Source organism: Sebastes fasciatus, chromosome 15 (assembly GCF_043250625.1).
Source record: "Sebastes fasciatus isolate fSebFas1 chromosome 15, fSebFas1.pri, whole genome shotgun sequence".
In the NCBI taxonomy this organism is placed as follows: domain Eukaryota; kingdom Metazoa; phylum Chordata; class Actinopteri; order Perciformes; family Sebastidae; genus Sebastes; species Sebastes fasciatus.
Window position 1 is genome coordinate 17,684,776 of NC_133809.1, and position 12,671 is coordinate 17,697,446.

The following is a 12,671-nucleotide window of genomic DNA, read 5'->3' on the forward strand; positions in this document are numbered from 1 at the left end:
TAAGTATCGTGATAGTATCATATCGTGGGGCCTCTGGTGATTCCCACCCCTTTGTCTTACAGAAACCATTCTCAATTCAGTTATTCATTTAGTGGACATTCATCATTCATGCATACTATGAAGATTCATCTGTATTGCCATCAATCAGTCGACACTATACAAACAACGTGAACTGTTCTGTGTCTGCGTCTACTGTCTGACCGGAGTTGCTGTTGTGAATGAGGTAGTCTCAGCATCATACTTCACAAACTCATAATCTCTGTCCTTCTGAAATCCACACAAGCACATCCCACGATAAACAGTATTCATCTAATAAAGAAGACAGATCACATCCAGCTTAGTGAAACAGCAAACTGCTTTCGCTGAAGTTGATAAAAAATAGAAAGCAAATGAGACACACATGAAATTGTGGGCGAGTATTTCCAGCAATTCACGCCAACATGACAGCTTACGCTGCAATCCACTAAGCAGCAGCAGCAGCTGATCTCAATGCTGTTGTTGCGTTGTGCCTTCAGGGGAGGTTTTTCGAGAGGTAGCTTCCATTCCCACCCTGCACTCACACTCAATATGGTGACACAGGATGTGTCAGAGTCGGGCTCTGCTATCAAGCTCCAGATAATTGTGTGGCCTCATGGAGAGTCAGCACGTGGAGTTTAAACTTGCCTTCAGCTATAAGCTCACCACGGCACTGTCAAATCCAAAAAGAGAGGAAAGCAGAGAAGAGTGAAGACAGGCACTGATTTTGCTGCCTTGAGGGAATAACCATTCTTAACAGGTCCCTTGTTGAAAAGTATTTGAGGGATTTTAGAAGCATTGAAGGTGTTTTATAATGTAGGACACAGCAGGAAGATTTGGTGAACAAAATCACCTCTGCTTTGACAATCAAGGATGTATTCTTTATGGTGCAGAGGTCTGTAAAACGTTTCAGTAATGGGATAACACATAACCATTTCACACTGTCTAAGGTTCAAGATTTCTACTTTGTATCCTAAATTGTCTCACATGTGAGTGGAAACCAATTCCACTGACGATCATATCACCAAACTGGGACTGCTAGGTAAATTGCTAACTGACACCTCTCCAGCCGACCTGACAGAATCTAACACCTTTAGATGTCCTTTAATCCAGTTTATCATTATCACTCTTTTCTCCTCTCTTTCACTTGTTCCCTTTCTCATCAGTGCCCAGACCATGAAGTGACACCTGACCCTGTTGGTCCCCGAGGTTAACGCAAATCCTAATTACTTAGAAAACTGACAGAACAGTTTCTACCCGTAAAGCAGAGCGAGAAGGGGCGGCAGTAATTGAAATAAAACGAAATGGGATCAGCAAAATTGAGGAAAAGGAATTAACTCAGCACTCCTTTACAACACGACAGGGAGTTTCTATCAACACCTCTGTAAACAAGCGGCTGTAACACAGTATTTACCAAAGAACCAAGTGTAATAGAAGAGGCTATGGGAGCCTTGGTCAAAATCAATGCATTGTAAACCAGCTGTCTGCTTCACTGGTCAGTATACCTCCTAAACAACCGGGACAGAACACTAAAATGTTTTCCCTACACTGTATATATAGTGGTAGATAACTGGATATCATAGCTTTAATTTGTGTTTTCAAGGCTTTAGAGGTTGCATTACAGTTAACTTATGTTCTAGCTAAGAAATGAAAATATGTGCGTTATCTGAATGGTCATCATATTCATGTTAATAATGATTTTCTTTCTCAAAATATGCATTGAATTGATACATATTGATATTTAGACATCTGGTCAAAATAGTTGAATATTTTGTCAATGTTTCCCAGCGCTACTTTATTTTTCTGATATTTGTTTGCACCATTTCAAATGAAATCTTTCTTGATGGGAACGGATTCAGTGTCTTGTCACGGAGTAACTGCTCTAGTTTATAGTCCTGCCAGCATTTCGGATCCGGAGGGGCCCGCAGTAACATGCCGACACCATTTTATCCATTTAGTTGAAAATGAGAGGAGAGTGCCTTGCAGTTTTATGATCTTATCCCACTTGGCGAGATTTCTGTCGCTCCTGGTATGTCTAACGCCCAGGGCATGGAAAATAGAAAATATGCTCTAGTGCTTTCCCCTCCCTCTCTCTGTCTCTACGTCTCTGTATGTGTGTTTTACAGTTACAAACACCCACACACTAAAATATTTGTCTGCACACCAAAATATTTGTGCGTGGGTGTTTGTAACCCCTGAGTGCGTGCCCTTTTGTTTAAAAAAACAGCAGAGCTTCTGTACTGCTGTACCTGTCATCTCGGAGCCTCTCAGCTACACTGTTTACCTCTTCCTGGTATTCCTCCCTCCTGGACTGAATGGGCCGCTATGTGCAGAGTGAGTCAGCAGATCAGAGGAGAAGGCCGGCTTCAGGTTGAATGCTGGATGTGTTTAGAGTCAGAAACAACTCTTGGCTCCATGACGAGTGACCTGTAAAGAGGAGATGACAGTCAGAGACACATAGCACCTACAGCAGTAGCTACAGACTGACAGACCAACATACTGAAACCTTTTGCCCTCAGGGAGCATCAACGACTCCAGTGGTGTTAAAAACAGAAATATTCTTGGATAAGTCTCTCCAGAAGGTAACCACATTCTTACATATGATACATGTTGCTGGCATTGATTATACTTACATCTTTCTTTGTTTTAAATGCTTCACCACTTCCTACCCCCTTACTTCCGGTGCCTTTGCTCTGACCACACCCATCCTTAAACTTGGCCTTCATTTTGATCTCAACTACACATCTGTAAAGTTTTGTGACCGCATCTTACGGTTGTCAAAATCTGTCCACAGACGGACAGAAATGTAAACACCTGGCAAAGTACTCAAAACCGCTTCTGTGGTAGTTCCCGCTGCAGTAGGTGTTTCTCCAGGACCACATTTTGCCATGAGGACACACACACAGACTCACAAAGTGAAAACAACACCAGCGTCGCCGTCATGGCTGGTCACAATAATGTGAAAGACAGACAAATGGACAGCTCAAGACATGACTGCAGCATATACTGCATATACTAATAAAAAAAAGCACCACCTTGTCCAGATATTTAAATCCAGCATTTATGCTGGTTTAATCTTCTATAGGGGTTTGGTAGGGAAGAATAGCCAGCTGTTATAATCCCTCCAGTTAACTGAATATGTTCTGCCTCTGGGTTTTACTGTAATGATGCACATCTGGAACCCTCTGGGTTCTTCTATACCATCGCACGTATAACAACCGCCATACAAATGGCATGTAGACCAGTTCAATCATACTGTAGCATTGAACAAAGGCCTCCAAAAGCTTCAAATAGACCATATAGCCATAGGGTTGCAGAGATGGGGGTAGTGCTAAAAAACTGCAGAGACAAAGAGAGGAGCAACACCAAAAGACTATCATGTCATAACACACCATGCTGAAGACTGCGGGTGTCCTGCCAGAGTGTAAATCACTGCCTGTGCTCCCTTGGGCTTCCTCAATAGGTGACAGCTCCAGACCTTGTCTCACCTACTCCACATACACCTCCCCCCGGAACACACAGTGGCCAAAATATAAACACTGTCTGCATAATAAATACAGAGGCAGGATGACAGTTACTGTAATCTCATATCTTTGCTGGCAGTTAATCAAAACTTCCTGCATATAATTATCACACTGGAGGAGAGGTTTTAAGGTGAACAAATCAAAGTCTCTTCTGGGTTTCTCACTTACAGGAATAAGACAATACGCATCAAAGACATGAACTAAACTCATTAAATTAGCCCTTAAGGGGGGAAAAATGTGTAATTGTGTGGATTACAGAAAAAAAATGTTTTAGATAAGCGTTAATGAATTAAGTGATTGTCTTTAAATTTGGCCTTTCAAATCATGCACAAACTGTCCAAGATTACAACACAGAATAAAGCCATTTATCATAGCTTCTCTCCAAAAAGAATATTAGAAATACACATTTACTAGGGCTGTCAATCGATTAAAATATTTAATTGTGATTAATCGCACATTTTTGATTTGTTCAAAATGTACCTTAAAGGGAGATCTGTCAAGTATTTAATACTCAACATGGGAGTGGGCATATATGCTTGCTTTATGCAAATGTATGTATATATTTATTATTGGAAATCAATTAAAAACACAAAACAATGACAAATAGTGTCCAGAAACCCTCACAGGTACTACATTTAGCATAAAAAATATGCTCAAACCATAACATTTCAAACTCAAATCCAACAGGCAACAACAGCTGTCAGTGTGTCAGTGGGCTGACTTGACTATGACTTGCCCCAAACTGCATGTGATTATCATAAAGTGGGCATGTCTGTAAAGAGGAGACTCGTGGGTACCCATAGAACCCATTTTCATTTACATATTTGGAGGACAGAGGTCAAGGGACCCCTTTGAAAATGGCCATGACAGTTTTTTTCCTCGCCAAAATTTGGCGTAAGTTTGATGCATTATTTAGCCTCCTTCGCAACAAGCTAGTATGACATGGTAAATGGGTACCAATGAATTCCTTAGGTTTTATAGTTTCTTATGATGACAGTATAGTATAGCATAGCTTTAATACTAAGCCCGCTACAACCTAAAAATAAGAAGTTGCAAAAATGCGTTAGGAAATTAGTGGCGTTTAAACGAATTTGCAAGCTATTATCGCGTTAACTTTAAGTTAACGAAAAGTATCATTACTGATTATTCCTGGTAGATAATGCCTTTGGCAGTAAAAATGATCAGGAACGTTCATTTATGCACAAATTTGCTCTTACGGCCTATTGTGAATTGAATTGCGATGGTTTGTCATTTTAAAAAAGTGGGTCCCAGGGAAAAAAAGTTTGTGAAACACTGATCTAGTGCATAGCAACATTGTCCAACTGATGGAGGGCCCATACAGTAGGTTTGATCCACATATGCTGAAGGTTCAGCAAGAAGAAATCAAAAGGCAAAAATAATTTCTGCCTTAGTGTGTCAAATGAACTGTATCAAAGGCTATGGTGAAGAAGATTCTCTATTTTCCGCAGCAAGACAGATGTACAGAATGCCATGAAACCCACGAGACACCAAGCTCTGAATCCCTACTTCGCCACAAACACAATAATCATTTACTGCTGCGAGTGACAGTTCTGCTTTGTAACAGAAATGTATGTGCCTGTTTATCCTCCATCTGTGGTGGCATCTGTTTCATATTGTGCTCTCTCTTGGTTCGCCATCGTTTGGCATCAACACATTTCAAATGTTATTTCTAATCCGAACACACAACGAGAGTCAGGGAGGTAGCCTAATTCTCTATGTAAGATTTGTTTGGTTGTATCTGCCAATTTCAGATGACAAATTTTAATTATATTTATTAAAGCTGGCAAGTAAGGATGACTGTCAAATAGAATAAATGACTGCGCTCTTACTCTCATTATTGAGTGAGTGTGCATCTCTCAAAAGAAAAGAAAGGGGAGATCTTCATCAGTCAGTGTCAGGTTGAAAGTGCATATGAAAATCACTTGTGCTAAAAGCCAGGGTCAGTGTGAACCTTATGTCTTCCATGTTCCATCTTCCACAAGGTCGGGATCCTGTCAAGTTCAATGACCCCGGTCAAGAGTCAAGATTACGGTCACAGGACACAGTGTGTTTTGGATGGATGTCCATCTGTGAGCCGGCCACGAGGGTCACGGACACTTTAATTTGATAGCAACAGTGTGCTTCACTATGTGCAGCTTTCATACTACTACTTGCCTTGGATTGCAGTGTGGTAGGTCATGCAGTCATAAATTTCAATCCAAGACATAAAACTGTCCAATCAAGACCACACAACTACTGTGAAGAGGTGCTTTTTTCCCTCTTTTGATTTTTAATGTCACCATGATTACATTTTAAATTCACATTTTATTTAAAGCAACATTGATGGTTTACATATTTTTCTTGGGTAAAAAGCAGCACATCATACCAAAAGGCACTGTGTGTTCAAACATAAACAACAAAAGTATAATTTTCTCTGATATGCTGGCAGCCCTTTACATAAATTTTGCCTTTAAGCATGGTCCAGATTGAAGAGTAATGGAGCCCAAGAAATCAAAAGGGGTGCTAGCCATGCTAAAAGAATAAGAAGTGGGATTCACCACACACCATTTCACACATACTGGACCCGGAGCAGCCGGAGGTATGTGCTTTTCAAGAAACCTATGCATTTATACGGGCTTAACCCTCACTCAATACAGAGGGGGATGGTGCACTGTGCCAACCATGAAATGAACTATTTCTGAGACATATCAGCTTAAAGAAACCAATGCAGCTCCACACACCTGTAAGGCTACAAATTCAAGTTGAGTTAAACCTCAAAGTAAACATGCAGTACATGGAAACACTAAAATATTTACTATTGTAGAAATTTATTTTTTGCTTTTTATTCTACCTGCTGACAATCTGTCCTTATAGTGCACCTATCAATAATGGAGGATTATCTTGGGCCTCTAAACCAAACCAACCAACCAACCAAACCAAACAATGTACTTCTGCTCCAATAAACTAACTAGCTGCAGCTGCAGCTGCAGCGGTTGCGATTGAAACTGCAAATACAGAACTATACAAATTTAGGTTATACATGTGGTTTGTTTTTTTCACGAAGTACCTCTATACTGTAGTCGGATAGAAGCCATTATAGGGTCTGAATTGAATTACGGCCGATATAATATGCATATTTCCCAAAATAGGTTTCCCAACTCTTCCTTTAAAAGTATAGTAACCCTATAGAAATAATATGCTACTGTACTAACTAGCCTTTTAATCATCATTTCCCCCTCCCTTCGTTTCTTTTGCCCATGCTGACTTGCTGGTAAAAATGAATTGTGACGTGTTGAAAATGAGAGTCTGAGAAAAGGATGGAAGTAATTTGAATCTGTGCTGTGGGTCAAACAAGAGGCCACATCGTTGCAACCTCAATAATGAATGCTCTGATTCAAATAGAGTCACAGCACTAATTAATCAGACAGTTTCCTATAAAACACAGAATTGACAGGAACGAGCCAGGCTTAGCCATATCAGCGAGGCGTAGCTGCTCAGCCTTCCTCTCATCTAGCCATGGTGTGTGTTGGCATTGTAGCACTCGACGTCATTACACCGCAGACAGAGTAAAGAGATGTGAAGAGGTCAGTTTTACTATGCAAAGCTGTAAACCCTATTTTATGGTGACTTTCATGAGGCTCTTGCTAGTTGCTACCCTGTCACTGACTCTTTATCTGCTTAGCCGCAGACACACCACAGCTCCACCACAGCTCCACCACGACCCCTGACCCCTCTCATATTTGCAACCTCTTCTTTGAATTTCAAGTCCAGGAAGTTGAAAGCTCAGCCTTTGAAGTTGGGTGTGATTAACACATAATAACAACTCCATTTTCCTTTTTAGCTAATCATGCTTCAATAGCATAAAACAGCTGCACTATGGTCACAGTCACGCCGACCGGGCTGGCTTTATGTGACAGAATTACGGAAAAAAAAGCTACTCATTTATGTGGCCATATCCCTGTGAATTTATAGACCCCGCTGCAATGGTGTTATTGCTTACAAAGGTGACTAATGAGCATGAGGTGAGAAGTGAAACTTGTCATTAGAGTGAAGAATATGAGAGGGGCAAGCTGAGAGGGTCAAGCCTTGTGCAAAAGGAAACAGGGATGGTGATTGAAACTGCCAACTAAAACTTCAGCTATGGGGTTGTGATTAAAGTGAAAGGACAGACATTATGGCCCTCCTATCATTTAACACCTTGATTGCAAGCCTGCCATGTCCCTGTCAGACTGACTGCTTCATCAAAGGTCTTTGTCTGGTACGAGTACCCCATTTGGTCCAGGGCCCTTCCCTGGAGACCACAGACGACAGGAAAAAACTGGTCAGTAAAAAATGTCCATAAGTATTATATTTCTACGAGGCTCTGCAGAGTTATTCCATAAGTGTGTGAGCTAAAGTCATAGTACTAATAGTAAAGGGGTCCCTTGACTTCTCACCTTAAGATATGTGAATGAAAACTCTGAGATGAACGGAGTGAAAACTGTATCTTATTCGATAAAACAGATGTTGAAAAACTACAAAATTTGCAGTTGAAAAAAGGTAATAAATCACAATATATCACAATATATCTTATCGCAATACTCAGCATATCGCAGAATGTTTTAAAATTGCAATAAGATTGTATCGTGACTTAAGTATCGTGATAATATCGTATCGTGGGGCCTCTGGTGATGCCCACCCCTACTGCTAACGCATGTTTTCAAGTAGTTGTAAAAGTCAATAAGAAACTCATCTCATACCTATGATTTTATAAAAACTGAAGCCCAAGTGTTTCATTAAGGTTATCTATTATATTATTTGTAGCTATGCTACCAGAGTGGCTTTATGGATGTCAACGTGATGGTTGGTCAGTCCAGACAGACATATCTGAGCAACTATATGGACTGCCATGAAATTTTGTGCAGACATTCATTGTCACCAAAGAATCGATCAAAATGAATTTGGTGATCCCCTGACTTTTCTTCCAGCGCCACCAGCAGGTAAAACATTTTTACTTATCCAGAGAAAATCTCATCATCTACTAGACAGATTGGTATAAAGGTTTGTGTAAACATTCATATAATAACATGAAACATTTTAATTTGTCCGATACTTATGAGCAAATAGCTGCAAAACTATTGACTACTATGGAGGCAATCAGTCTCAACTATGTGTTTTGTGCTAATTAGCAAATGTAGCATCCTAACTAGCTACACCAAGATGGTGAACCTAGTAAACATACCTGCTGAACTTCATTCAGTTAGCATCGTCAAGTGAGCATGTTAGCATGCTGATGTTACAGTAGCATTTACCTTTAAACACTGTGTGTACCGCAGCCTCACAAAGCCACTAGCTTAGTTGCAGACTTTTAGTCTCGTCGTGCATACCACATTTTTGGATTCTGCACACAAGTAGCTTGAGAAGTTTATATTTCCAGATGTTTAAGTATTGTTTTGCTGTTGTTAACAAAAGGTCTCTGATCAATCAACTTAAAAACAACAACCAAAAAACAGGCTGTGCTCAGGCTTGAGCAGGAATGTTTTCCACCAGCATTGTAGGCCTGAACAGAACAGGGGTGAACTGACACAAAATTACAGTTTTTGGTGAAGTATTCCTATAAGATGAAGATTAAAAGCCCATTTTTGAATTGAGTCAGGGAGCAAATTATGTCCAAATCGCTTCTCCTCTTAGTGCTTTCAATAAAATACCTCACAAATTGGTAAAGGGTTATGGGGTGCCACATCAAAATGACAGAATAATTATGGCAAGGGCTATTTCTTTGGGATAAAAAAGGATTCTGAATAGAAAGAGGCCACAGAGGTGGACTCTCTGTGTGATGCAGCAGTTCTTATATTTCATACTGCAGTTTCTCAAAATAATTGAGTAGATAACAGCTTGTTTGAACATTTTAGGGCATAATTTATTGTACACTTTTGGTCTACATCTTCATTCTCTTTAACGTCAGTGTTCATAAAGCTCAGATGCCCCATTCTGGTCCCCACCCGGGAGGTCTGGCCCTCCCATTGACCCCAGCGCACCCAGTCAGACTAAACAATGATGCTGGGTCACCTCCTCGTGGCCCAAGACAGATGGCTGGCTCCTCTCTGCGGTCGCCACCATGGCCAAGGTCACCTCCCCTGCTCACAGTGCACCTGCACCCCAACACTCCCATCATCATCATCTTTATTCCTGCTACACCTAGCACACGCCACTGCGCAAACCCCCTCCCATGTTAACAGAGGAGAAGCTAAACCATTTAGATTGGGAATCAGTAAATGGACTGGACCCAGGCCGAGTGACTTTCTATATCCACGACCAATTTCTGATAAATTAATGAGAATAATAATGTTCACGGACTGCACTTTTTCTGAAAGAGGGACTTTTAATTTATTTTATTCAGAAGATTCTGTCTTGTTTTCTTTTACCTGAAATCTAGGCCTTAGATTAATTGCGTTAAGACAGATTTTATTCATGGTAAAGATATCTATTTGTTTTTTCATACAAGTCCCATACAAGTTCAATGTGTCTGTATGTTAACTTTGAATTGACTACAGATATTGTTGAAATGATGTGTAAATGTATGTACTGTATAGGACACATTATGAGGTTCGGACCTTTGCTGGGAGGAAATCTTAGTAACTGGACTACCTTCAGTACAACAGTGCAAATACAAAACCACTCTGATTGAAGAAAATTGAGTTGATAGATCTATTTCAACAGCCATTACTGACGAGCTGTTCTGTTTTCACTAATGAAGACATGATGCAAGGATGGCAAAAGACGACAACAGAATGGGAAAAGCAATGAAAACACACTGAAATAAAGTTAAATTACAACAAATGCCTCCCTTGCATTACCCCGAATCGATGGGCACCTGTGTCACTCTACAAAATGCTCCACAGCAGACCACTGAAGAGGGGGAGTAGTATTGACGAGAGGCTGTGATCCATGAGACAGGCTACCTGTCACCATCTCGGGTATCCCTCCCTCACGCATTCAATACACCGAACCATCGGATCAATGTCAACAGACACAGTCCTCCCCCCTGCAAAACTAATTATCTGAGCATTTTATACTGCCAAGTCCCGTCCACGCTTTGTTTATGCAGGCTGCAATTAGTGAAAGAGTCAATAAAAAACTGGAGGAGGTAACGTGAAGGAGGAACAATGGCAGAAGGTGAGAGGTGGAGTCTCCGGAAAGCTGCCACCGCAGCACCAGGAGGCATGAAGGCAGGAGGCATGAAGGCAGGGCTGAACGTGTAACAGAGCAGACTGTACACTGGGAATTTGTCATGACACGAAGCTCCAACGCGGACTGTTCCTGTGAGTTTCTCACAAGTCGAGTCCGAGCGAGGTGCCAAAGTACTCAGTTCTGTAGCATCAATTCCCCAGAAGTGAGATGCTGCTGGGTCTTTATATCACTTCAGCACGCACAATTAAGTTGCTGTGAATATTTATGACGGGTTTAAAGACATCCTTCCCAGTCCCCCAGGTGTCACAAAGTGGCTGTAATCAGAATTCAGAGGAGTCTCCTGCTCTCTGTCGATAGCCTGCTCGTCTACTGAGAGCTGTAAAATCCAGAGCGCCACTCTGCTTCTAAAGGTCTGGTTAAGTAGCAGAAAGCTACATTACAGCAGCAGCTCTCCGGCTCTCGTACTGCTATTGTCATCATTAATGCTGGATATGCACACAAGTGCAGTTTTTCAAAGTTTCTCAAAATGATAAGCTATTAAACAGATGGCGAGGATAAAATAACTGTTGATACAATGGCACCATTAGAGATTTGATACACAGTTTTAATTGAGGGCTGTAAATATGTGGGTGACACTTCCTATTTAGCATTTATAAGCAGTAGAGACCCTTTTACAGTTTGTGAACAATGAAGATGTACGCCAGTGTGTGCACGCAGTTTAACAGCGGAAGTACAGCGGACTGCTATAGCTTGTCAATCTATGCAAAGGCATTAACCACCAAAGATCGGGAATGCAACCTAAACAAATTGACTTTCCAGATCCGTGTGCTATTAGTGAGTGGGTACAAGACATGTGGCACGTGGCCGAATATTCAGTGGCCAGAACCAGGGAGAAATTACGAGCATACAGTACATGTCACTAGATGCTACGTTATTTGTGGTCATGTACACAACGTCAAATACCACGACAGACTCAGAGTCTTGAGTTTATTGAGTTTTAAAATGAGCGCTACAAACACAAGCATTTTTGATCGTGTCCTCAGTCCAGTGGTAGAAAACACGTTTAATAGCTTGCAGCCCCAGACGCCGCCAGTGATTCGGTTTAACAAGTGACCGTGTTAACTGGTGATTCTCAGCCGAATGAGTCGTAGTTGCTCGTAGCGACGGCAGCTGTTGAAAACATGAACAGAACATGTAGGTGTCTTTATAAAAGCCTTCAACCAATTTTAAATGCATACTCATCTGTGTTTATTATCTACAGCAAAACATTTACGTAAGTTACTACAAGCAACCACGGACGCATTCAGTTGAAAGTCACTAGTTAAAAACTCATTAAACCGAAACACCTGTTGCTCTGAAACAGTCGTGATCCTGTCGGAATTCTGTAGAACTTGAGTCCGCTTTTTGAATATCAATTCTGACAACCAAAACACGCAACAACCAGACATTTTGATGCGGCTAGTTCTAATTCAATGTTTCAAGCTTGCCAACTCGTCTGGATTGCTGAGGCAAAACACCACTATTTTTGAGGACATTGGCTGTAAAAGGGTCTATACACCAGACCGGCAATACGTCATCCACAGTAGGCTTGCATGACGACAAAGATACGTCAAATTGCATTGAAGTCAATGGGATTTTTGGTTCTCTTTCCCCCAAAAGGGGCGCGGCCTTGACTTTTTTTGTCAAGTACCAGTATGTACCTGTCTGATGTATACAAACAATAAAAGGTTTATAGTCGAGTTATAGTCATTGATAAATACATAAAACACGTATTATCTGCTTACAACTACATTATAGTTTGTTATAAACCATTTATTAAATGTTTATATACTGCTTATAAATGCTAAATAGGGGAACTTACAGTAAAGTGTTGCAGATATTATATAACAGACATTAATGGTCGTGAAACAGTCAATCGAAAACACTCACATGAGTCTAAGTTTTGCCTCCTGTGTGTGTGTG

The 12,671-nt window shown here is 40.9% G+C and overlaps 1 long non-coding RNA gene across 1 annotated transcript in view; it reads right to left on the reverse strand.

Moving 5' to 3' along the window:
• The window catches only part of LOC141783997 (uncharacterized), a 144,176-nt gene that overhangs the window by 100,826 nt on the left and 30,679 nt on the right, over positions 1-12,671 (reverse strand). Inside the window, exon 3 of the long non-coding RNA XR_012597397.1 lies at positions 2,300-2,442. This is a non-coding gene — a long non-coding RNA (uncharacterized LOC141783997). The remainder of the gene's footprint in view (positions 1-2,299; positions 2,443-12,671) is intronic.